Raw genomic sequence first — 24,659 nt, forward strand, 5'->3', positions numbered from 1 at the left:
AGACAATTTTACTTTCATAGTAAACACAATGGACCCTGAAGTACCCAAAACACATTTACCAGATCAGAATGTCCTTTAATTGAGGTTCAAAAGCTGATTTAACAAAGCATACAGTTAGTGGATCCAGAGTCTGGACATTTTTCCCAAGTGTATGGGACTTTAATGTGATTATAGTTTATTTTAAATTATTATTATTTAAACCTTTAAACCTTTTGGTTTTGGAGGATTGACCTTTGACCTTTAGTCACAGTGCCCAATCTTTTGTGGTTTAATTTAATAGTTGCTTAGTTCTTTTTGTTGTTTCTTTGTGTGTTTATTTCACCTTTTATTTGATTCCATCCTGTCAGTTTATTGTATCCATTTGTTGTTCTTTTTAACACATTTTTTTTTCACAATTTGCATTGAAAGAGGTTTTTCTTGTTGTTATGACTATCTGGGCATATTTTAACTGCCTGGATTATACAGATATTGAACTTCCTATACAATCAAAAACTAGGTATGTGATGCCATATTTTATACTATTACTACTACAACAGCAACTATTATTAATGCATTAATTAATTAATGTATTTATTAATTCACTAAACCTCACCAAACTGTAAACTACACAGACAAATAATTACAATGAACATTTCTTACATGGACTTTGAATCCCAAAACACTAATTAAATGAAATGTAGAAAAATATAACAATTCTGAGTATGCAACCCCACACAAAATGACATCTTGTGCAACACAGTGCTGATTCAGTTCAATACAGTTAGTGTGGTTCAGGGTAGCGGCGTTTCCCCTGCCAGGTCACTTGCACTGACACATTCTCTAATGAGGTCTTTGCACTGCTTTTTTACATGTATGTGCTATTCATGTGGTGAGGACAAAATTAGTCATGACATGGACTGACAAGAGTAACCCACAACTGCAAATGCACATTGCTTTGAAATGAATTACCCAATACCACAATTTACTACCAAAATAGTAAAGTAGTGAAAGAACATATTGAAAGAAAATAATTCTGCAATCAGAAACATTTAACTGTTAAAAACTAAGCATTGGAAAAAGTTTAATTTGTATTAAAAAAACAAGAAAAAATACTGTGAGCAATATACTGATCATTAAACAGTCACAGATATGAATTGTATACATGAAACTACAAATCTTGCAGGTTTGCTTGTATACAGTTATACAGTTTTCTCAAAGCTAATATACAGAATCAATTATTGTTGTTTTTTGATCATTAATTAATTTATTTTCAAACAGGAAGCAACATGCAAATAAAAAAGAAAAAATATGTAAAACTACAGTTTTCTCTTGCCGTTTTGCTATAACCTACAATCTGTAATGTGTTTATTGGAAGTTTAATAAAATCATGGCTCCGACATTTCCAAAAGCTGCTGACAGTTACGTACCTTCTACTGTGGATAATAATAAGAAAAAAGGCTCTGAACCTTGACAACTTTGACCTATGGTGCATTTAAAACTATGATGTCATAACGGAGACTTCTATATCGCCCTCATACCATTCATTCCTCTGTAATTAGGACATTTATTAATAAGAATTTGTGATTTACATGTGATATTTAAGCTCTGTATCTCAAAGCATTAATGAATATACTGACCAGCTTTTATTTATCATAAATTGCAGTGATCATTTATAGTGTATGAGCTTCCGCTTTCCTACCATTCATGACCCCATTCCCCATTCATGGTTAATATCTCTTGCAACAAGCCCCATTTAAATACTCCTAAATCTGTTATGCAATGGTATTACAATTCTTTATATATAAAAAAAAAACACTACACCAACATCCTCCTTGAAGCAAGTAAACATGACAATGCTAGGATGTGGTTACTCACCAGAAGTAAGAACCAGTTTTGTTCCATATAGAATCATTTTAGCATTTGTGGTAAACCTGCCTTCTAATATGTGTTGACTTAAATCACATTTTGCAAGAATGAATTGTTAATCACCTCCTTAAATGGTGTTATGGTTACCCTATGGACAATAATTGTGATATTTATGTTTGTTTCAGACTTTTTTGGTTGTTTGTTTCTTTTGCAAACTGATTTATAAAGCACAAGTGCATTTGTCTCCAGAAGTGCAATAAGCGACTTCACCACTGTGAGGTATCAGTAGGCACCACATCTGGAATGATTGCTATTGCATATGTTCCACTCTAAGGCTCTCACTTATGCCTTGGAAATAAGATGCACTGTTTCTACAGCCCCCCTAAGGGTGTGTGCTTGTGTGCCGGGGTGCAAAACAAGCCGTGCTCACATCTCACCTGCACCTCACAGCAGCAGCAGCTTCACTGCAAACCATTCCTTACAGATCAGGACTCAAAAACGTTCAGTGGAAGGAAATACTGTGGCACATGTTCAGCCTTCCAAGTGATATTAGACTGAGTTAGTGATACTACTTAAGTGTTTTTTCCCCATTTTACAAAAAGCACAGAATTTAATTGCAGCCATACGAATTCTTCATGTAATTCTTGATTCATTCTTTCAGATTCTTGAGGGGAATTAAATTAAATCATGAATAGTTTCTTTAGAACCACCCACAGTTAAGCTACATTTGAATGCAGAAATATAACACAGATGTTTAAGAATAAAACAAAGCAAACAAAAAACTTAATAATACAGCGTTGAGGCCATTGTATGTACGGGAAATAGGTTTTTGTAACATGCATTGAGAAATGTATTTGGCAGAAATAATTACTAATAATTACAGAGAAGAGAAGTAAAATATCTTGGTCCCAGACTTGGGCTGGGATTAAATCAAAACTTTGACCCACCCGCTAATAGAAAACTACAGAACTGTACTCAGTTGCGGCTGCATTTTTATTAAGATGCCATTCTCTTCTAATCATAAATGTAACCGCTATGATGTACAGGTCTGTAGTTTTCTATTAGCGGGTGGGTCAAAGTTTTGATTTAATCCAGCCCATGGTCCAGATTTCCTAATCTGTGTGATTTCTATGTAAACACTACAATTCTGCATAAAAAATATATATAGTCCAGAATAGTCATGACAAATAGGAGAAACTCATATCACAGAACACTTAAAACAGAACAGAATTCTCTAATCCCAGAGATTTGTCAGATTTGAAATCATTTTCCATTCTTTTTATAATGGTGACAAGTTAGCCCATAGATTTGAGGCCAAGAGAGAAAGAAAAGGCTATGTTTTATGCAGAAATTCTGCAACAAACGTAAAACAAATCACTGCTTTTCCTCTTAGAGATTCCATCTGTTTTGCAGTGTGCGGCTTCCTGTAATTTTCACAAAATCGCTACTATGCCGCCAAAGAAGGTAAGAGCCAAAAGCTTCTAGAAATGTTCTGGTTAAACAAATATGCCCTCCAAGAGAAAACGCCTTGTTTATAAATAAATTACACACTTTCACATAACAATAAAGACATGTGGACACCAGCATTGGTGAAAGGATGCAAGAATGATGTCTGAAAATGCTGACAGTTCCCAGGTTGACATTTTGGTGTCAGCTTCTGATTTATAGACTAAGATGAGGACTGTCTGAAAAACATGTAAAAGGAGGCCGACTGCAGGCTGCATCTGGGGCCGGTTATGGAAAACATGCTGCAATATAGAAAAATGTTAATCAAACAAATAAATAAATAAAGATGGGTTAGTGCATGGAAGTAGTTTGTGATGTTTAGTTTTGTTTGTAGTGTGTATATGAAATGAAATAATTAATGTATTATGAAGGTGGAATGTGTATCTGTCCTGTTTACAACTCTTAGGTAATTCTTACATGTGGTCATAAGTATCCTGAAAAAGCAAATACAGTGAGGGAAAAAAGTATTTGATCCCCTGCTGATTTTGTACGTTTGCCCACTGACAAAGAAATGATCAGTCTATAATTTTAATGGTAGGTGTATTTTAACAGTGAGAGACAGAATAACAACAATAACATCCAGAAAAACGCATTTCAAAAAAGTTATAAATTGATTTGCATGTTAATGAGGGAAATAAGTATTTGACCCCTTCGACTTAGTACTTGGTAGCAAAACCCTTGTTGGCAATCACAGAGGTCAGACGTTTCTTGTAGTTGGCCACCAGCTTTGCACACATCTCAGGAGGGATGTTGTCCCACTCCTCTTTGCAGATCCTCTCCAAGTCATTAAGGTTTCGAGGCTGACGTTTGGCAACTCGAACCTTCAGCTCCCTCCGCAGATTTTCTATGGGATTAAGGTCTGGAGACTGGCTAGGCCACTCCAGGACCTTAATGTGCTTCTTCTTGAGCCACTCCTTTGTTGCCTTGGCTGTGTGTTTTGGGTCATTGTCATGCTGGAATACCCATCCACGACCCATTTTCAATGCCCTGGCTGAGGGAAGGAGGTTCTCACCCAAGATTTGACGGTACATGGCCCCGTCCATCGTCCCTTTGATGCGGTGCAGTTGTCCTGTCCCCTTAGCAGAAAAACACCCCCAAAGCATAATGTTTCCACCTCCATGTTTGACGGTGGGGATGGTGTTCTTGGGGTCATTCCTCCTCCTCCAAACACGGCGAGTTGAGTTGATGCCAAAGAGCTCGATTTTGGTCTCATCTGACCACAACACTTTCTCCCAGTTCTCCTCTGAATCATTCAGATGTTCATTGGCAAACTTCAGACGGGCCTGTACATGTGCTTTCTTGAGCAGGGGGACCTTGCGGGCGCTGCAGGATTTCAGTCGTTCACGGCGTAGTGTGTTACCAATTGTTTTCTTGGTGACTATGGTCCCAGCTGCCTTGAGATCATTAACAAGATCCTCCCGTGTAGTTCTGGGCTGATTCCTCACCGTTCTCATGATCATTGAAACTCCACGAGGTGAGATCTTGCATGGAGCCCCTGACCGAGGGAGACTGACAGTTATTTTGTGTTTCTTCCATTTGCGAATAATCGCACCAAGTGTTGTCACCTTCTCACCAAGCTGCTTGGCGATGGTCTTGTAGCCCATTCCAGCCTTGTGTAGGTCTACAATCTTGTCCCTGACATCCTTGGACAGCTCTTTGGTCTTGGCCATGGTGGAGAGTTTGGAATCTGATTGATTGATTGCTTCTGTGGACAAGTGTCTTTTATACAGGTAACGAGCTGAGATTAGGAGCAGTCCCTTTAAGAGAGTGCTCCTAATCTCAGCTCGTTACCTGTATAAAAGACGCCTGGGAGCCAGAAATCTTGCTGATTGATAGGGGATCAAATACTTATTTCCCTCATTAACATGCAAATCAATTTATAACTTTTTTGAATTAGTTTTTCTTGATTTTTTTGTTGTTATTCTGTCTCTCACTGTTAAAATACACCTACCATTAAAATTATAGACTGATCATTTCTTTGTCACTGGGCAAACGTACAAAATCAGCAGGGGATCAAATACTTTTTTCCCTCACTGTACATGTTTTCCTCCCATCTTTAAGGGTATGATACAGCTTTTGTGTTGCATGGTAAATAATATGTCTGTCTGGAAAAATATGAATTCATTTTTTGCCTTCTTTACTTAATTTTAATTATGTTCAGTGCTTCATGTGAATAAATTACGACAGAAGAAACAAAGCAACGGTTTCAAAGCAGCTGTTTAAAGATGGGAAATATAACTCTGAATATTATGTTGTGGCATTAAAGTGCATTTCCTTAAAAAAAATGAGATCAAATTCCAAGCCATTTCAGAGCTGGAATGTTTGGAAGGCTCCATCTCAGATATTCCAAATTGGCATTGTTGTGCAAAATGACTTACTGGTGAGTAACTAAATGGTAATAATTTGATTTTCCATTACTCCTGTGCAACTCTCTACCAAAAAGATGCGTCTTGTAATGCCCCGGGCTCTTCACATTGCCCACTAGAGGGCAGCCTTTTAATCTTGTACTGTATTACTGCCCCTTTCATGGTTTCTCAAAAACTTGGGAGGGAAGTCAAAACTACAAAGAGATTTTTGTGGTAAACCTTCATGTTTCAAAACACTTTCTTCTTCGGGGAATAATACAATTCGATATTGAACTATCATATTTAAGCACATTATGAGCACATATTAAAATAATTCCCAAATCAACAGCACACAAATGATTTTTTTAAACATCACTCTTCTTTGGTGTTGGTGTGGAAACTACTAACTAACTTACTAACCTAATGCACCAAGAACACATATTTAACACAAAGGTAATTATATCAGTGCAATACAATTACATTTAATTTGTGTCACTAATTTTGTTCCTTGGATATTATAGCAGGCTCTGAGCTGTATGATATCCTGTGATGCTGGTGGTATAAATGTCCTTCCCTTCCCCAAAGGTTCTCAGGTGAGTAGACACAGATCGGACCCTTCTCTAAACGACTACACACATGCATTTGCTTCCTTCCTCCGCAAGTGTGCGTCCTCAGTTGTTTGCTATTGCCCTCTGGATTCAGGTCATGTCCTTATAAGCGCTTTCTCTCTTACACGGAAGAAAGTAGAGGATGCTAGGATTTTAATACTGGCTTCAGTGTCTGCACAGTCACTTAAATTGACCGAAATAATACCCAATAAACTACACCACCCTAACGAATGAGGCCGTGTTCTTATCAAGGCTGTATAAACCTTGAGAGTACCGCATCAAGTAATACAGCCGTAAAGTAATACATCTAGCATATATAATAGGAGTGACTTAATATGTCCTACTCAGAGATAAACGTAATACAGATTACGTTTTCTGAAGTAAGAAGGTCACAGAAAGAAATGTCGATCGGGGATTCAAATTTCAATTTAGTGCAGACGGATGTGAATTAGAGACATCAATACGAGTGAGAGTTCAATCGTTCCTCGTTATAAACTAGCTGTATTGTCCCTTCTTGGCACATCAGAGAAGATTCCCTCGCAGCATCTAAGCTTTTCTGGACCATGTGCATCCTAAATCACATCCTTATTCTTGTTGCTAGGTGGAAATATACAGTATTATCTGCACATGATTACAGATAGTGCAGATTGATGTGCAAGAGGTCTCAAGGTCTTTCTATATGGTAAGCTCTCAATAAAGGTAATTGGTTGACTTCAGACATTCCTCTTTACAGCCAGGAAAAACATCCTAACTCTCTACGATATTAATTAAAACATCTGCTCCAGATGTAGTTGAAGTCCAGAGAAATTCCTCAGGTATTGCGCATGGAAAACGAATCAGATTAATGGGAATTATAACCTTTCACAGTTCAATCCCCCAGCTCATGTTGTTGATGTATGGCCCCAAAAGCCTTCAGAATGAAATGAATGCACTTAAAAAATAGTTTGAATAAAAACTGCCATGCACTCAGGACAAAAAAAGGAATGCTGTCACCAAATGGATACCTTTGGTTACCTTAAAATAACTCCATTATATTTTCCATTACTGGTGTTTTAAAGGGAAAGAAAAACAAAGATATTTCAAAATAATCTGAAGCAGACTGTGACCATTCACAGGTGATGGAGAAAATATTTTCTGAAATTATAATTAAATGAAAGATGGTGGGGGATATTAAAATAAAAGCTTACAAACAACTAGTTAAACATATCTAAAACTGATACTTATCTATTCCGGCCTTTATATTATAACAAAAATATGAATATAAACATACATTTCTAATATACAATAGTTATATGAACTATAAATTATGTAATCAACATGTAATATTATTTGTTAGTAGTAACTTATAAAGTCTTCAAATATTATCTTAATTAAAAACAAATCCATAATGCAACAGTCAACAATTAGGCCTATTTTTTTTTCTACTTTCTGGTATTCATTAGAGAAGTTGAATGTCTCAGTAATGGTTTCCACATAGATTTTGAAAGGTTCTTTATGTACAGCCTTGTAATAACCCCTGGTTTAGGTGATTGCTACACTTTTTTAATTTCAGACATTGATGTTGAAATCAAAATGATAAGCCTCATTGAGTGAATGCCTCATTGAAGGCAAGGAGTTTTTCTATGCGTATATGCTGAGAGGAAAGGAAAAAGGGTCTCTTTGTTCCTCAATACAGGAGTAAATTGAAAACTGAGAAAGATATTTATAAAATTCCCTTTCAAACACAACAGAAATTAAAATAATGTACAACTGTTTGCCTACAGTAGTACCCTTACATTCAATTAAAAGTTCCAAAATTACTTAAAGAAGGACAAGCTGGTACAAACCTCACACAACACACGATTGTGAAGGACTGGTATGACAACCAATAGGGTTCACTGATGTTGGCCCTCAGTGCAGATCTTTACAAACATTATTAGCTGCCTTATTTACCAAAAGTGTTTTAGTGGTTTACATTAACAAAAATAATACTAATAAGCCACCTGACTAGATAATTATAACATCTATAGATTTGAATTAACATTTTCATACTGGAGAAAGAGCCAATACGTATGTTTATATGCGATAAATATCATACCATTCTATATTATTCATGCTTCTACCAATTTTACAACTATGTTCCTCAGAACTATAGTATTATTTCGATTCGGCCTGCAGAGAGACTGTGGTTGTTAGGGACAGCTTTGTGTTTCTCAAATAAGGTTTTGTTTTGTCAATGACATCACCTAGTCAACTGCTTCCTCAGGATGTGTGTCACTCAAGGGACTTAGTTAAGCACAAATGTTTCAAATCAATGTGCAATTAACTGTTCGTTCTCTCAGAAACAGGGACGTAAGGCTTTGCTATGACAGACCTGAAAGGAACACAGACAAACAACTACACCATTAGATTGTCATTGTTCACCTTTGTCAACCCCAGAGCAGCAATTGTAAGCTCTGCTATTGGTCTTCAAGTGTAAACTGGAGTATTTAAAACAAAAAACAAAAGTTTCTCTTTTATAAAAAAAAGTTGTTCAACTTTGGTCTCTATGTCAAGCATTTTACAACTTTAAATTGAGAGAAACAATTGTATATTCTCGTATATAAACAGGGTATAGATAGGTTCATATTGGTTCACATCAACCAATCACAAAAAAAGTTATTTATTTTTTTGCTTTAAATTAAGTAACAATCGGAATGAGTGATTTTTTTCCTTGCTGATCACTGGGGATCTTTTCTGTAACTGGAAAAATGTAATTGACTGGTCCAGCTTCAAGGCTGGGACCACTCCTGACAAAGGCGCCCTTGTCCCTATCTGAGTAGAACACTGATGCTGTCTGTACTGTAATAACATTGTTATACCACTGCTGTTATCTATCATGAAAAGGAACAGAAGTAACAAATCGCAGTATCACACTTGCAGAACAATGACCACTGCTGTATTTAAAAAAAAAAAGGCAATGAAACACACTGTATTAAGACAAAATATACTATATCTACATTATATTGGCTCTCACTAACAAAAGCCAAACATAAGTGGAAATAAATTATATATAAAGGACAAATTGTTAGGAAATGTAAACCCTAAATTCCAGTTAACAGCAAAGAAGTGACTTTTTCAACATACTGCTCTAAATTAGTTTTTAAACCAATGGGGGGAAATGCTATAAAAAGCCATTAACTCCAGAGATTCATCTGTGCCACTTTTTAAAAGTAAAAAGACAACTCTTGGAACAAAAGGAATCAGGCACCTTAGTATTTCAATTGAAGGAGTGTGGGCTACCCGTGGTATTCAGCAACTTGTTCCCAGTTTTATATCACACACACACACACACACACACACACACACACATATATGTACAGTATATTCAGTAAAGATATTTATCTTATTATATAAATTAACCATACAAGAGAACAAATGGGATCTCTCAGGAGCAGATACTTCAACACCAAAAATAAATTAAGATCCCTCTAACTTGATTATAATGCGCTTTTTTAACTAATTTTGTTTTAACCAATGTGGAAATTCAAGGTATGTTGGTCACCAATTAATTAACAGTACAGGTACTGTGATGCACTAGAATTGCATTTCTCATCTGTGGGCAGTTCTTTGGAGGACAGACAGACAGACAGACAGAACTACCTAAGTCGTCTTTTTACTGATGTATGTGGTTTTCAGATGTCATGGATTGCTGAATAGCTACCAACACTGAAAAACACTTGCCAAACTACCAACAGTGCTTATACAGTGTTTACAGGATTAAAACGTCCCTGGCTGCCCATGCATGGCCAGTGCAACTTTATCTTCTGCAAGTCTAACTGCAGAACAATAGTACAGGATGCAAAATGGATTCTCTCAAACATCTATTAACCAAATGATAGTGATACTGAATAAAGATTATGGCCTGTATTGTCACTGAGAAGCATTACACATACTTCTGATTTTTAAAAAACTTTTGTGCAATCCCCCGCATTGCAAACAATAGTGCCATGCCAAATATTTTCTAAATTCAAGATGAAGGTCATCAAAAGCCTTCCTCATCAACCTCCCCATAGGCTATACCAAATCAGCACGTGCTATTGCTGTTGAACCCTGGGTATGGAGTTCTGCTTAGGTTGTTTGTCTGCCTTTCTGAATGTCTGTTCAGTGTAAGTCACTATGGCAAACCAGAACCATCTCATTACCCTGACTCCATGTATGAAGTGAGCTGAATGTTACATAAAGGCAAAGAGACAAATTTGTTTGTGAAGATATAGGCTACTGCATTACAGGAAATATCTTCAGGAAAGATGTACTTTTCAATGCATTAAATTGCAAACCTACTTTGCCAATATTCATACACAAATTCAAATTCAAAAGATGTACAAGTTAAAAAACAAAGATGTCAGCAGACAAGAAGGAAGGCTATGTTTTTACATGTCTGTTTCCTTCAGTGTAATTAGAAAGAAAATATATTTTTAAGCAGATTAAAGTTTGGACCTGGCACTACTGCACAGACAGCACTATTCCCACTTGTTTGTACAGGAGGTACATGCGGTTTTCAATGTGCGTATGTAGGATACTCACACCTTCAAATTATACTCCCTTTTTGGTTTAGTGATCAGCATTTTTACTTAATTTAAATGACATTTGAATCTCTGTAACGGGATTGATCAATGCATACTTTGTAGCATTGTGGACTTTTGGAATACTATCTCTTTTCAAGTATTTTTGCCAGCAGTAATGTAACACAATATAGGCTACTGTAAAAACATTTATAAGCACTAAACAAACTTCAATATAACATATCCATGTTCTCAATCATCTGGGTAAAAGATACGGAAGTGGTAACATCGGTATGCTTTTAATACCATACTGTGCTATAAAGAAAGCTAAAAGACATATCGGACTGCTGAAACACAGCTTAGTTAAACTATCCATTTAAAATCTGCACTGCCTTATGTTTTAAATTCCACATGCCGTACGACGGGAACAATTTATGTTTGAAAGTATCGCTGAGCAATGTTAAAATAGCAGAACCTATTTTTTTGTTTACTAGTGACCTGTATAGAAGACTACCAATCACCATGGCATCCTGTGAGTAACAGATATTCAAATCAGTTGATCTCTGCACAGTATTTGTTGATTACATCACAGAAGTTCATTTTGTACCTAAACAAATCTAAAGCTATGACCTGACTAGCACAACAAAATGTCAAATACAATTTCAAACCACACTGTCACTTTCATTCCTGAAATCTATTACTGTCCTGGCCTTTTCTGTCATTATGTTCTGAACACAAGATTTAAAGATACTAGATTTGTAATCTTACAGTCTGCTGTTTCCTTAAACTTTCTTTCATTACACATTTTAGACAGCAACTAAATTCCACAGTGGTATTTTCGGCATCCAATCAATACACGTTTGCATCATTTATAAAAGAAAATTAGTGAAAGGCTTTGGCCGAGGAGAGAAGAATCTGAGCCAAGGAAAACATCTGATAATATTTAGAGAAAAAAGAAAGCATTACAAAACGTATAAGATACAGGAAGGGCAAACAACTTAATAAATGCCTTTAGAAAACGCCTAAGAAAGGCAGTGCTTATTATTACTTTATTTTAAGTAATATCCCAGTGTAATGTTGTTTTTCTACCCAGTCTAATATTCATTAGGACCCATCACAGAGTTTGGCTGCCTTGAGATGACAGTGACATAGTTTATAAAGCAAGCACATTGTGATCAAAGGGATTACACACATTAGCATGATGCTGATCAGGTTCGGACTTGGCTAGCCTTTCGGTCTTCATTTCAGGAAAAAAAACATAACAAGACACACAAACACCTTCCCAGGAAATATTACATATGGGAAAATCTCAGAATTTTAACTCCAATGAAAATACAAACTAACTGGTAACTTTATGACAAGCTTATACTTGCAGGGAAAAAAATCCGGGTGTTGATCAGGCTATAACTGAATTTGTTTCCCAGGTCAAAGCATCATTACTAGACTAGGAGCATTGTACACAAAAATACTACAGAAGAAATCCTAAAAAGGTTTTCCTGAACCAAAGCAAAAAAGATTAAACTGCACAGAACACCTAAGTAAAGTGTTTCATTTACTAATAACATAGTAAAACTTTGGAAATAAAACCAATTTGCACTAAAATATAGTTAGTGATAGTATAGTATAGTAATATAGTAAGTGCAAAGAGGACTTACCGTAAAACTTCAATTAAACGACCCTGGCGTTTATTCCAAATAACTGCAAGAACCCCGGCGTCAATTGTAGGCCGGCGATTGTATTAAACATTCATAAATAAAAAGTCATCATGGACTCATGCAGGGTATGAAGAGCCTGAAACATTGCTTCATTGTTGAAGTAGGCTAATACGCCAGGCTTTTATTATTATTATTATTATTATTATTATTATTATTATTATTTCATAATTTGCTTTCCAAATATGCAAACAAATCACATTCAATATATGGTGAACTATACACTGGATTGAAAACAAGATACCGGTTATTCTGTTCTCAGTCTAAGATTCAATATACTGTAAACTCTCGCTAAATAAACAAAAAGCACTTCAACAAAACTGTGGAAATACGCTTTAAACCAAACCATCAACATTATACTTCATTCATACATTGTTTATGCTGCAACTGACAGTTAGAACAATCACTACAATTAACAGCAATACAAGTAATGTACATATCACTGCACTTCATATAAGTGGTATTTATTGGGTCATGTAAGCATATATCTGGTTGCATTATGTTAAATAGAAATACCTTAAAGCCCAGTATATGCACACATAAATTCCTTAACTCATTGCTATATATAGTGTCTATAGAAAGTCTACACCGACTTTAAGTTTTTGTTGTGTCAGTGCCTCAGAGTTTCATGCCGAAACCTCAAACAGGATGGGAATGTTGGGAACCAAATTTGGAAACAATCAAGAATGAAAAAATGTTGCCCAATTTTCTGGTTTTGTATAATTTGATTTGTCTGCATTTTTATACATTTTATCTCAAAATGTCAGTTTCTACATTTTCTGATACAACTCATGCAGGACAGTGCCCTGTCTAGATGCCAAACATATCGTATTGGCACCATTGTTGCAATAGGATTGTGTAACCCAAGTGTGAACTTCAGCTTTCTGCATTACTCTGGAGAGGCAAGGTGCAGTAGTTCTGTGTAGATGATTTTTAGAAAAACATTTTCATCCAAGGCCATATAGCAAACCAAAGACAAAAGAAGTCTGTAATAAAGTTTGGGGTACCTCACTGACGTCATGTAGTTGAGTAATCGTCTCTCTCTCTCTCTCTCTCTCTCTCTCTCTCTCTCTCTCTATATATATATATATATATATATATATATATATATATATATATATATATACACTATACACAATTGCCTTTGTAGATGTATATTATTTCTCTATACATTATTTTAATCTGTACATTCCAATTCCCTGCAAAATATATTTGTAGATTGTTTTATTTATTTGTTTACTTTGTTCCTCTATGTCGCCTGACAAGGAAGCATCGCAGAACACATCTTGCTGCTACTTCCATTATTGGTTTTCCAAATTGATTCTGCTCTACCACTTTCTCCTCTCTGACAAAAACAAATCAATTTTAACTTGCAAAGTATGTGCTCCTGTGTCCAACATGTGTTTGAGCTTTTATAAATGTTACATTTCTCTCACTATACTGTGAATTAATGTGCAGCACCACCTCTTACAGGGTTCGGTCTGGAAACCAAAAAGCTCTTAATGGTCAGATTAAGTCAATATGTGTTTGTTGTTTTTTCAGTCACAGAACCAACATTACTTACTGTACATTTATTAGAATGGCGGGCTAAAGTATATTATGTATCAGTAACATTGGTTATTTAATTGAGTCTAATTTCAATAGCTGTTACTACACCACAAATAATCAACTGATAATGCCAAATAATTCTGTTTACAAATACTTCTCCACCATTTTCAACACAACTTTCATAGTTGGGGAATGGTTACTTTTGAGGTAGTGCTAAGTTTTGACAATAATGTGGTTACTAAAATGTTCTCCATGTTATTACAGTGAAGAGTTTATTGATTAAGATATTCCTAATAGAGTTAATATCACTAGTGTATTAGTCAGTGTACATTTCACCCTCAACTGTACTGTATTCAAACAAAATTGATAATATGATGGAGAATGTTCTTTTTTTATCATAAGATGTTCATATATTATTAAAAGGATTTGGCTACACTTTGGCTAAGTTTGAGTGAATAAATGTGAGCAATTCAGCCCCCATCCTCCATATTTTTAACCATTTATTGTTGTCCACATATGACTGAGATAAAGCTATACTTAAACATATCATACAGAAGCCTGTACTTTTTCTTTAATTGTGAGATTCAGTTTAGATGAAATTGAGTCACTAAAGGGAAAAGTAAGTCGGTATGATCCCTGAAAATAATAGGAACGGTGTGCTGTAGCAGCCAGGGAAAAGCAGTACGTTGTCCTTGGATGAAACCCTTTCAAAAGGAATTTTAAACGTTATCACTAGCGCTTGGGATGCTTGCTGAAAGCTAGCTTGTGACTAATTTATATCAATCTAACGGCTCTGGAACGCTGACCAGCCCTGTCCTCGACTGCTGGAACTAATGAGCCACCTTCCTTTAAGCATCTATTATTGAGCAGCTCTCTGTAAAACAAAGCACACTGGCAGCAGGTTTCAAACTCGTTACAAAATCTACCACTCGAGAGGTGTCAAACAACATCCACTTCAAAACCAGACTAGTTGGAGAAAAGCACACCGTGTTTTGGGTCAGCAGCAGCTGGTTGAGCACCAATCTAAAGATAGAGTCCACAAACCCTTGGGGAAGTGCCTTGTCTACAAATCACAACAGAGGAAAACAATGGTTTCCTCCTGATTAAACTTCCTCCAACACTGAACAGGGTTACAAATCAGTAACAGCCCAAGACACAGTTTCAAGATTCGGGATTAACTCCATTTACGCCCTAAACTAATGCTGTAAACAAACTGAGATTAAAGTGTTTGTGTTATGTTGTTCAATGATCCATTTGGTTTATTTTAGCTTGCTGTGTTTATCTGTAAGGATATATTTGATGTCAAATGGATTTTCTTGTAATACATAAAAGTTACATTAAAAGTTATATGAAAAAAACAAAAGACAATTCATTGAATTACATTCGCAAATGAACATCCTATCCATTATACCCACAAAAAAATGGTTGATAAATATTTCAAATTTGTGGAGATGACGCCACAAAAAATATTTTTTTTAGTAATAGCCTATAAGCTATAGCTAATAAATTATGAAAAGTTAATAAAATATTACAGACTGCAAATATTTTCATTTGATTATAGTGACCTACAAGTAAGCTAATCTTTCCATTGGGTCAATACTTGGACTAAACCAAATCTCCAACTTCAGAGCTTTTCTCCTATTATAAAGAACCATACATTAATTTTCTATTGGCTCCTTCCTTCTGGAGTACCATACACAAATGACACCCTATGAAGTTATTCCTACAGAAAATAAATGACCTCATCCCCTGCTGGAGAAAGAGAGACATGATATAATACAAAAAACAAGCTGAAGACAATATTATATTTTTTTTGCCAAACAAAACTAATCTGATTGAAAGAGTTATTAGTCATTAATTCCACAAGGCATGACTTGGAAAAAAAGATGGAAAGAACGAAACAAACAAAACCATCTAAAAAAAAAGAAAACATTCACTGACATCAGTTTCTGTACAACAGATGTAAGACTTCCTACAAGGAAATAATACAATTCTTGATGCTAAGGTTGACCTTCACGACCCCTCTTTCTGATACTTTGGTGGAAATGAAAGAAAGTCAAAACCAATGAATAGATTGGCTCTAGCGAGTGGAAACTGACATGCGTGGAAGAGGATAGCAAATGCATCTGCTGCTCCAGTCAGGAAGGTAACTGACCAGAACAGAAACAAACAAGCTCTGAGGAGAAATGGCAGCACCCAGATCACAGAAACGAAGCGGCCCCTGTGCAAGGTTATTCAGAGCAAGGCGACAGAAATTTAGGAAGAGGTTTTTAGAGGCTGCACACCTATACTGATTCACTGCAGAGTAACACTGGAGCTCCTGAAACCACCTAAGAGCTCCCAGTTGTTGACCTCACACTTCTTGATTTCTGTCCACGTATTTTGTGGTGTTCCTTGTATGGCCCCTGCAGTTTTGGCTCTTAAGTACAGTGTTGGCTCTTCCTGACAGACTCTATATCACAGCCCAAGTGCCTTTATAGATCCCTGTTGTTGAGGGCAGTGTATACAAGCGAGAATGACTTCTGTACCCAAGTGAATGTTATTGTTGCACGGGAAATTGCATGTATCTAACAGCATTAATGTAGCCTTTAACTACCAATGAACTACTTGCAGCAGCATGCAATTTTCCCAGTGTCGTTTTCACTCCAGCTGCTGCTGCTCCCGAGTACACACTGCGGTACAAATCAGAAGAAAAAGTTGCTCTAGCATGGAGCAGCAACCCGCTGATACATAGCTCTGCTGTGATTGGTTCTGGTATTTTTACCACGATGGCAAAACTATATATATATTTATTTATTTTTTTTTATTTTTTTTTTCTCCATGCAAGGGACCTTAAAGGTGATTTTGATCAAAGCACTGCACTCCACAAGAAAACACTGTCATTACAGCCTGAATGCAGATGCGGCCGCAGATACAGTTGCATGTAGTTTTCCACACGGGAACTTCCAAATAAATTAGCGAGAGGTCATTCTCTCCAACACACATGTACGATGCATGCTGCAATGTAACACAGCCCCATCACACCGGATACACCACAACAGCGCGCACACGCACTCACAAAGAAACACAGGCATGTATCCTCTGTACATGTTACGCGATCAAAGTATGCACATACATCGGAAATGCTGCTCAATAGGCTCCGCCGTTATTTAAGCATTTGCAGATGCGTTTTTTTTTTTTTTGCAACTGCCAGTGTTTACAACTAGTACTCACTGTCCTGGATTACTGTCTGTACATCATGCAGACCTCCAGGCAACTATAATGCATTAACGAATACAAACACACACACACACACACACACACATATATATATTGATATCTACTAATTGGTGGCAGTATTTCGTAGGCGTAATGAAGGAGGCGCACATACCCGGTGATGTTGCGCTGCCGTCCTGCAGCTCCTGCGCTCAGCCTGGCTGTGCGGCGCCTCTGCTGAGCATGCCTACTGAAGAGGCAGAGAGGGGCTGGGGGAGTGAGTTTGGGCACTGGCTAGCATCAGCCAGACACACACTATCAAAGACTTCTTTCAAAACGTGACTGAGAGAGTGTCGAATATCTAAAGGCATGCAAAGTAGCATGGCTTCATTTGAATATCATCTTTAAATCATCCCCTTTCCTTCTTGCGGGAGATGTCATTGGCCCACTGCAACTATTCAAAATGAATGGGATATGTGACTGTCGCCTGTGGTTTGGTGTAGTTGCAGTGGTTGTGTTGTGACCTTTAAATCCTCACCTCTGCAGGAAAGCTTTTGAAGGCTAACTGGTGCATGCTCAAGTAATATTAAGATGTGTTATCACTTAAACTCAGAGGATTCCCGACCAAATAGGTTAAGATGTGTAAAACTATCAGCAATGTTGTTTCCAGACATTAAAGAAACGCACAACTGTTAACATATTACTTTAAAAAGTCTGACACACACACAATAGCTGGGTGTTTTTACTACCAAATGTTCACAGATGTAATATTTCTCTATTTTTCTAATCATAGAACAAGAGGGTATCATGTATGTTGATACAGATGTTCAGCACACACACACACACACAACTTACAAGAAATGATGCTGCCGATGTGTAAATATGTGTATTCCCATGTGTATATGTTGTCACTGACTGACTTGCTTGTCAGTTTTATAATTTATTTATTTTAAGTACTTTTTTTGACAGCTGTTACCATACTATGTCCAGTTACTGTTCACGCTCTTGTATAATTATGTAATTGGAATTAATTTTAGATTAACTAATTAGTATTGATCCCTTTCTTGGAAATTATGTTGTGTCTGCGGTACTGTTTACAGACATAAAAATGTGTAGTGGGCTTTAACCACCGGGAGATGCAGAACATAAGAGAGTTGCTGTGCAGAATAGATCGCATGAGATTGTAGAATGAAATCTACATTTTCTATTATAGGTGTCTGTGCCCTGGAAAATGGGTCTCACCTGGTATACCTGACAGTGATCGAAATCTATAAATACAAACCTATGTACTGTCTATGCCTATGACTGCCTTGCAAGTGTCCTATAACCTTTGAGGCCATCACATATCTTACTTTCTGTAATTATCTTTAGTTATCATATAACACACTTTTCCCTCAGTGGTTGTATCTGCTGCACATTTTGTTTTGGTAAGAATCCATGGTGGTGTGTACATGGGAAGTAACATTAACCTTTGACATTTATTTATTTTTATTTCTCTCCTAGGATCTTCAGAAGAACCTAGTTTGCAGGGGAACTTGATCTTGCTCTGAAGAATACAAAAGCTCCTTCACTATAAAGACATGGCTCAGTTTTTAACAAAACAAATACATCACCTGGGCCTTTAAGTCAGGGCCCAGACAAAAGAACAAAACAAAAGAAGCTTGGCAGCCTGAAACAGACCACAAATGAAGGGCTTTCGAAAGCCAATAAGGAAGCATTGTTAGCTACAGGAGCTCCTTAACTCTTACTAACACAGTCTGCAGCACAACGTTGAAAGTGTTTTGTTTTTGTCCTTAAAATCCCTTTGTATATTATCACACTTTTTGTATTCAAGGAACTCTTTGGTTGTCTTCCTAATGTCTGATTGCAGTAATAACAAATGTCTTTGAATTTTCACCCTTAGGGAACTATGGGGCCACAGACCTTTTAGCAAATCTGTACCCTACAACACATGTATTCATTTTCACCCTCAGAACATGAAAAATACAATTCTAGGGTGAAACGAGTAATGATTTATTGTGATTGAGTAAATATATATATAATATAATATATCAATAGAAGCTTTTCATTCCATCATAAAGATCCCAAGGTATTTTTAATAATAATCCTAAGCAGCACATTCTTTGTGTGAAACATGCTGCCCATACTTTTCCACGGAATGGAAGACAAGCACTTTGGCACAACTTAAAATTAACTTAAATCTGTTTTGAGAGTACTCAGTCAACTAATGCGGCCTTGATGATGTAACGCAGAAAGGGAAAAACAGAAATTACACCTTAAAGACAACACTCCACGTATTCTATTGCTTCCTGTCAACACGGCATTCCTGTAACAACATTTACAATAGGATGACTTAGCTGAATGACAGATGAGGCAGCTGATTAAAGTAGCAATAACAGAGTAAACATCATCTCTCTTTGATTTGGAGAAGCACAGTGTTTTGGACGTGATGTACAATGAGACACCTGCACAATATTCACACAGAGCCTTCACATTCATTAAGACACCCAGATCACAAAACCCCTAAAAAAATATACAAATAAAACTGAAGTTTATAGATGAAAAAAACATACAGTATGTATAATGGCTTCTTTGTTCATGTGTCCCAACAATAATAACACAACAGTGGGTCTGAAGTACAAATGTCATTGACAACGTTGGTAGAAAGCAGCAAGAATTCTGAAAAGACACAAACGGGCACCGCAAACATCGATAACATGAGAACCAGAAAACCAGCTGGGTTTACCTCTAACAGTATACCTCTAACTTTCCAGCTTTGATGGGGAGATTTAAATGTGTACCCTTTCAAATGAGCAGCATATTTAAGATTATGACCAAAGCTGATATTGTTGAGGTGAATTCTACGTTGTATGTTTATTTATTTATCTGTTTGTTTGTTTATTTGTTCAATCTTGTCAACATTACTTACTAGTAGAAATCCATAGATTAAGAGAGAAAAAGGATTTCAACCACCTAAATGCTTGAAGATATAGTGAAAGCAACTTTGGATTTTAACACAAAGTGATCGAGAATGCGGAGTCAATCATAGTCACCTCCTTGAAGTTTAGCAGAGTTGGGTTTGAGCAGACTCTAGTTGGATTAAAAAGAAAATATAAATCACCACATAAACTAATTTAAAATCTGTCTAACGGTATTCACTGCAGAGCTGAGGTGAGTTTTAATGTACTGGATTTTCTTTTTTCAAGTGTTGTAGTTCTGTGTGATCAAGGTTTTTTAACTGAAACAGAAGAGAATGGTATGAATTATGCTGACATTAATCTGATTTATGTTTAAAAAAAAACATTTATTAATTTATAATTTTAAGAACTATTGGTAGTAGTTGAATTGTAATAATTCATATTTGTTCTGCCAATAAAGTGTGCAGTCCTTTTATCTGCAGTACATATAGACATGTGCTTACTCTGTTGCACATCTTAACCAATCATTTAGAATTTAGGCTCTATAATTTGTTGCGACTATTTCAGGATTTTCAGACTGGTCTTTGGATTCTTAATGCATACAAGCTATCATATCGTACCACAGGATGTCAATAATAAAATGCAATGGGGTTTACAATGGGAAAGCCTCAGTAAGATATGGTGAGTTTCAAGTGTTTACAATGCCAATCGATTTGGCTGCAACAGAGTTTTTGGAGCATGCAGTAAAATATCTGAACATATTTTTTCCACATACTGTAACAAGCTCTCATATTTTGGCCTTATTCACACAAGTTAATGAAACTAAGTTGATCATAAAAATTAATGGAAGTGGTTTCACGTGGTATATATTAATTTATTTGTTTTACACCATTTAAAAAAAAAAAATCTGAATTGGGAAAGTAAAACAAATTGTGTTTGTGTTCGAGATATCACTAAGCACCAGTAGGCAGCTCTGTCCTCCGAAGGATGTTCCTCCACTTTGAAGCTCAGCTCAGGAGAGCAGATTTTGACATCCCAGGCAGTTGAGTGAAATATGAAAGGATGTGGTTTTGGAACGGGGTCGCTGAGACACAAGCCTCCAGTCTTAAGCTGCAGTGACACAGTGTCACAGCTCATCAGTTAATACACGCCAGTCCACTTGTGTCTTAATTTGTATCATGATCATTCTCATTCAGGGCAATATGAATAGTTGGATATCAATTTTGATAAGAAAGGGGAAATATTGTTACCACCCTGTTTCCTGAAATGGGTAAAAACACACACATATAAATAGACCAACCATTTTGAAGTATGTGTCTATGTATATTTATATCAAGGGCATATACATGGGGTGGAGATGGAACTACACTAAACTGTAGTTCTATTTACAAATGCAGACCACATGATGCAATTATCAATACCTCAGACACCCAGTCAGAACATAGCAGTAATAGTGATAAGCTGACCTCTGAAAGGAGTGTATTGAAAGGGTTTCCTTGTCTAAGTATATGGAATGTGTAAATACCAAAATGTCATTCACAGCCATTCCACTTGCAATTATCTAATCTACTCAGTTTTTCCTCAGGAAGGTCAATTCGGGAGTTTCTCTTACTGTTTTCTTTACTATAAAATCACGTTTTCCATTTTTTCTTGCTTGTGAATTTGCTGTAATCTTGATTTTTACGACTTACTTCATTTCCTGTCACATTCAATTTTTGTTCAGTGTGTGAAAAAGTAAAGAAAAGACATTGCTTAGATGTCTGATGAGAATATAAACAACAACTGAACAGTTTTAAAAGAAACCTCTTTATATTGGCATTTGTATAGTGTGTGTAAAAACAAAACCAGGTACAGTGGTACTGGGATGTTCTTAGATATATCATTGTGATGTGAACACCTGGAATTTAAGTAATACACTTTTAGAGGACTTAATATTAGAATAGAAATTCAGTTCGTTCTTGTAGTCCTGCAGACGTGCCTTTGAGCTACTATGAGTTCATCTATATCTCCATCACTGCCTTAAGGCCTAACTTGAAATGAGACCTGAAAATGTTTTTCCTATCCAGAATAAATTCTAAATGACTGAGTTTGACAGACTAAGCACTTTCCATAACAAGTTACAGATGTAGACCCGTATGTGGTCTGGTTGTGTTGTAATACCATTGAAAAGGCCTAACCATAGAGATTATGAGGCTAGTCTTTGTCTTTAGATCAGCTGTGGAGTTTGATTATTTTTGGAAAGTAAAAAAAAAAAAAAAAAATGCAGTGTGGCATCTGAAAAGAAAAAGTGAATTATATTCTTCACCTTCATTTTAATAAAATACTAAATAAAAACTTAATCTGCCTTAGTAGGGAATAATATATAAGGAAGAATGAGCAAAAATGAGGCCACAGAGTAATCAAATGTCCAGATCACTTGTTTTCAACACAGACTGTGTGTGTGGAAGAAAAGGAGGGATTAAATGAAAAAAGAAAGTAGCGCATGACTTTGTTTTTGAGTATCAAGTAATGCTCAGGCTGGTTATTAATGATCTCATCCCACACTGGTGGTATCAGGCATAGCTCAACTGCGGGGAGGGGAGAACAGCAAAGCAAGTCCTCGAGAGGCATTGAAATGTGATGAGATAATACACATCTGGAGCCGAACAGTTCCTGCGCTGCACTAGATACCAGGTCAATCTGCTGTATTAATTGCACTCACGTCTGTGGATAAAAGGCAGATTTCACGAGAACGCGCGAGCCAAACCGTGGTCGGCGACACAACTTCTCTAAGGCACCTTCCCGTGTTCCTCATTACTACACAGAGTCTGTGCAGAGAGCTATGGTGTCTCAGAATGGGAATTTTTGAACATACTTCAAACGCTACTGAACTAGATGACTTACAGGACAGACAGAGATGTCAATGCATAATTTATACGAAGGGAAAAAAGTATCTGGAAAAGTGAGGCTTGAAGTGAGAGATTTGAAATAGATTAACTATAGGTATACCTTTACACATTTGATATCAGAGTGGTCTATTGTGATTAACAATAGTAAAATAATGTTTTAATATTCAACATTAACATCCTTGGTGCATATACAGAGACGTGTCAGTCCAGGCAATGTGTTTTTTCTAGAAGTGCTCTTCTAAATGCCAATTTACGGATCTTCTCAGTTGAGTTTGAAAATGGACAGCAGAGGTGAAAATACCATTAAGATGTGTTAAAGTACAACAATTTTGTTGAAAAGCTAAATTCATATAAAGCCACATCAGGGAATCATGTTGTTTTCATATTGATAGGAACAAGCAGCAACCGTGAGATTTAAATACTCACTTTCAAACTGGAAAGTTTTCTTCTCCCACTTAACTTCATTTTGGCCTATTCTGTCCCCAGAAGTCCTACCATCCAATCAAAATTATAGCTATTTTTTACTTGACAGAAAATGTGAGCAGGGTCTGGCACATACCATAGCAATGCACAACATCAAATCTTCTGCTATACTATAAAATAAAATCTGGATAGTTTAAAAATATGCTCTGGGCATTAATCTTTTACTTGCCACTGCTGTATATCTCCTTATGGTCTTGTTCTTAGAACTATTTGGAGATTTAGATGGGAGTGAAAGAATGGTTTTTAAAATGTCATGTGGTTAAAGAATGACATGCAAAAGAAGAATTGCACAGAAAAGTGGGGCCTTTTTCTTTAAGTGATGACAACACAATCTCTGTCCTTGGAGCTCTCAGCTCCATCCTTGTCTTCAATACCCAATCAGATTACAGCTGCCAGTCCTGAATACTAACCTTGTATACTGTATCACATTCTTCCTCCCCTTACTACACTGACAGCATACAAAGGGCCAGTGCCTAACAAACTTTATGGTTTTAAAAACAACTGGCTCCTGGGCAAAACACTGCACCATTCCTCTTTGAAAAGAAGACATGAATAAAACAAGACAAATGTGTAAGATTAAATGATAGAATCTCAGGCATAGCTAGGTGATGTATATTTGTATGCATATCGATATCCATCTCTGTGTTCCACATTTCTTCATAATAGAACACAATTACATTTTTGTATCTGCCAAAACTTTCCCATTATAACATTTTGCCTACACTTAAGGTTATTTAATACAAATGCACTTCTACAATATATACTGTCTGATTTAGCATTTACCCACTGTACATAAGATTCAAGTCTTTTTAGAACAAGATATAAGATATAGATACATCCGTAAAGTCTATTTGTTGTGGCTTCCTGATGAGGTATAATGGATATGAATATCTCAAAACATGTGGCATATGGACTTCCTCAAACTGTATGTGTTTAATTACACTCTTGATGGTTTACTTCCTGGTTTGCTCCATATGGCATCATTTGATCTAGACACGTTTGCTGTAAATCTACCTCTTCAACCAGCACTGCTCTCTATTCAGTTTTGTTGAGGTTTTGCAAAATGGAGAGTCTCACCAAGCTGTGAA

The 24,659-nt window shown here is 36.4% G+C and overlaps 1 protein-coding gene across 3 annotated transcripts in view; it reads right to left on the reverse strand.

The window, feature by feature from the left end:
* The window catches only part of jcada (junctional cadherin 5 associated a), a 47,258-nt gene that overhangs the window by 16,984 nt on the left and 5,615 nt on the right, over nucleotides 1-24,659 (reverse strand). The window contains exon 1 of one of the 3 annotated variants that reach the window (XM_066717799.1): nucleotides 17,458-17,577. The exons of 1 other annotated variant lie outside the window; for it this stretch is intronic. The gene's annotated coding sequence lies outside the window, so the exon portion shown is untranslated. Of the gene's footprint in view, nucleotides 1-17,457; nucleotides 17,578-24,659 lie in introns of those variants that run through there. One more of the 3 variants, XM_066717797.1, reaches the window with a different exon arrangement.

The sequence above is a fragment of the Amia ocellicauda genome, chromosome 2, assembly GCF_036373705.1.
Source record: "Amia ocellicauda isolate fAmiCal2 chromosome 2, fAmiCal2.hap1, whole genome shotgun sequence".
Lineage (NCBI taxonomy): Eukaryota > Metazoa > Chordata > Actinopteri > Amiiformes > Amiidae > Amia > Amia ocellicauda.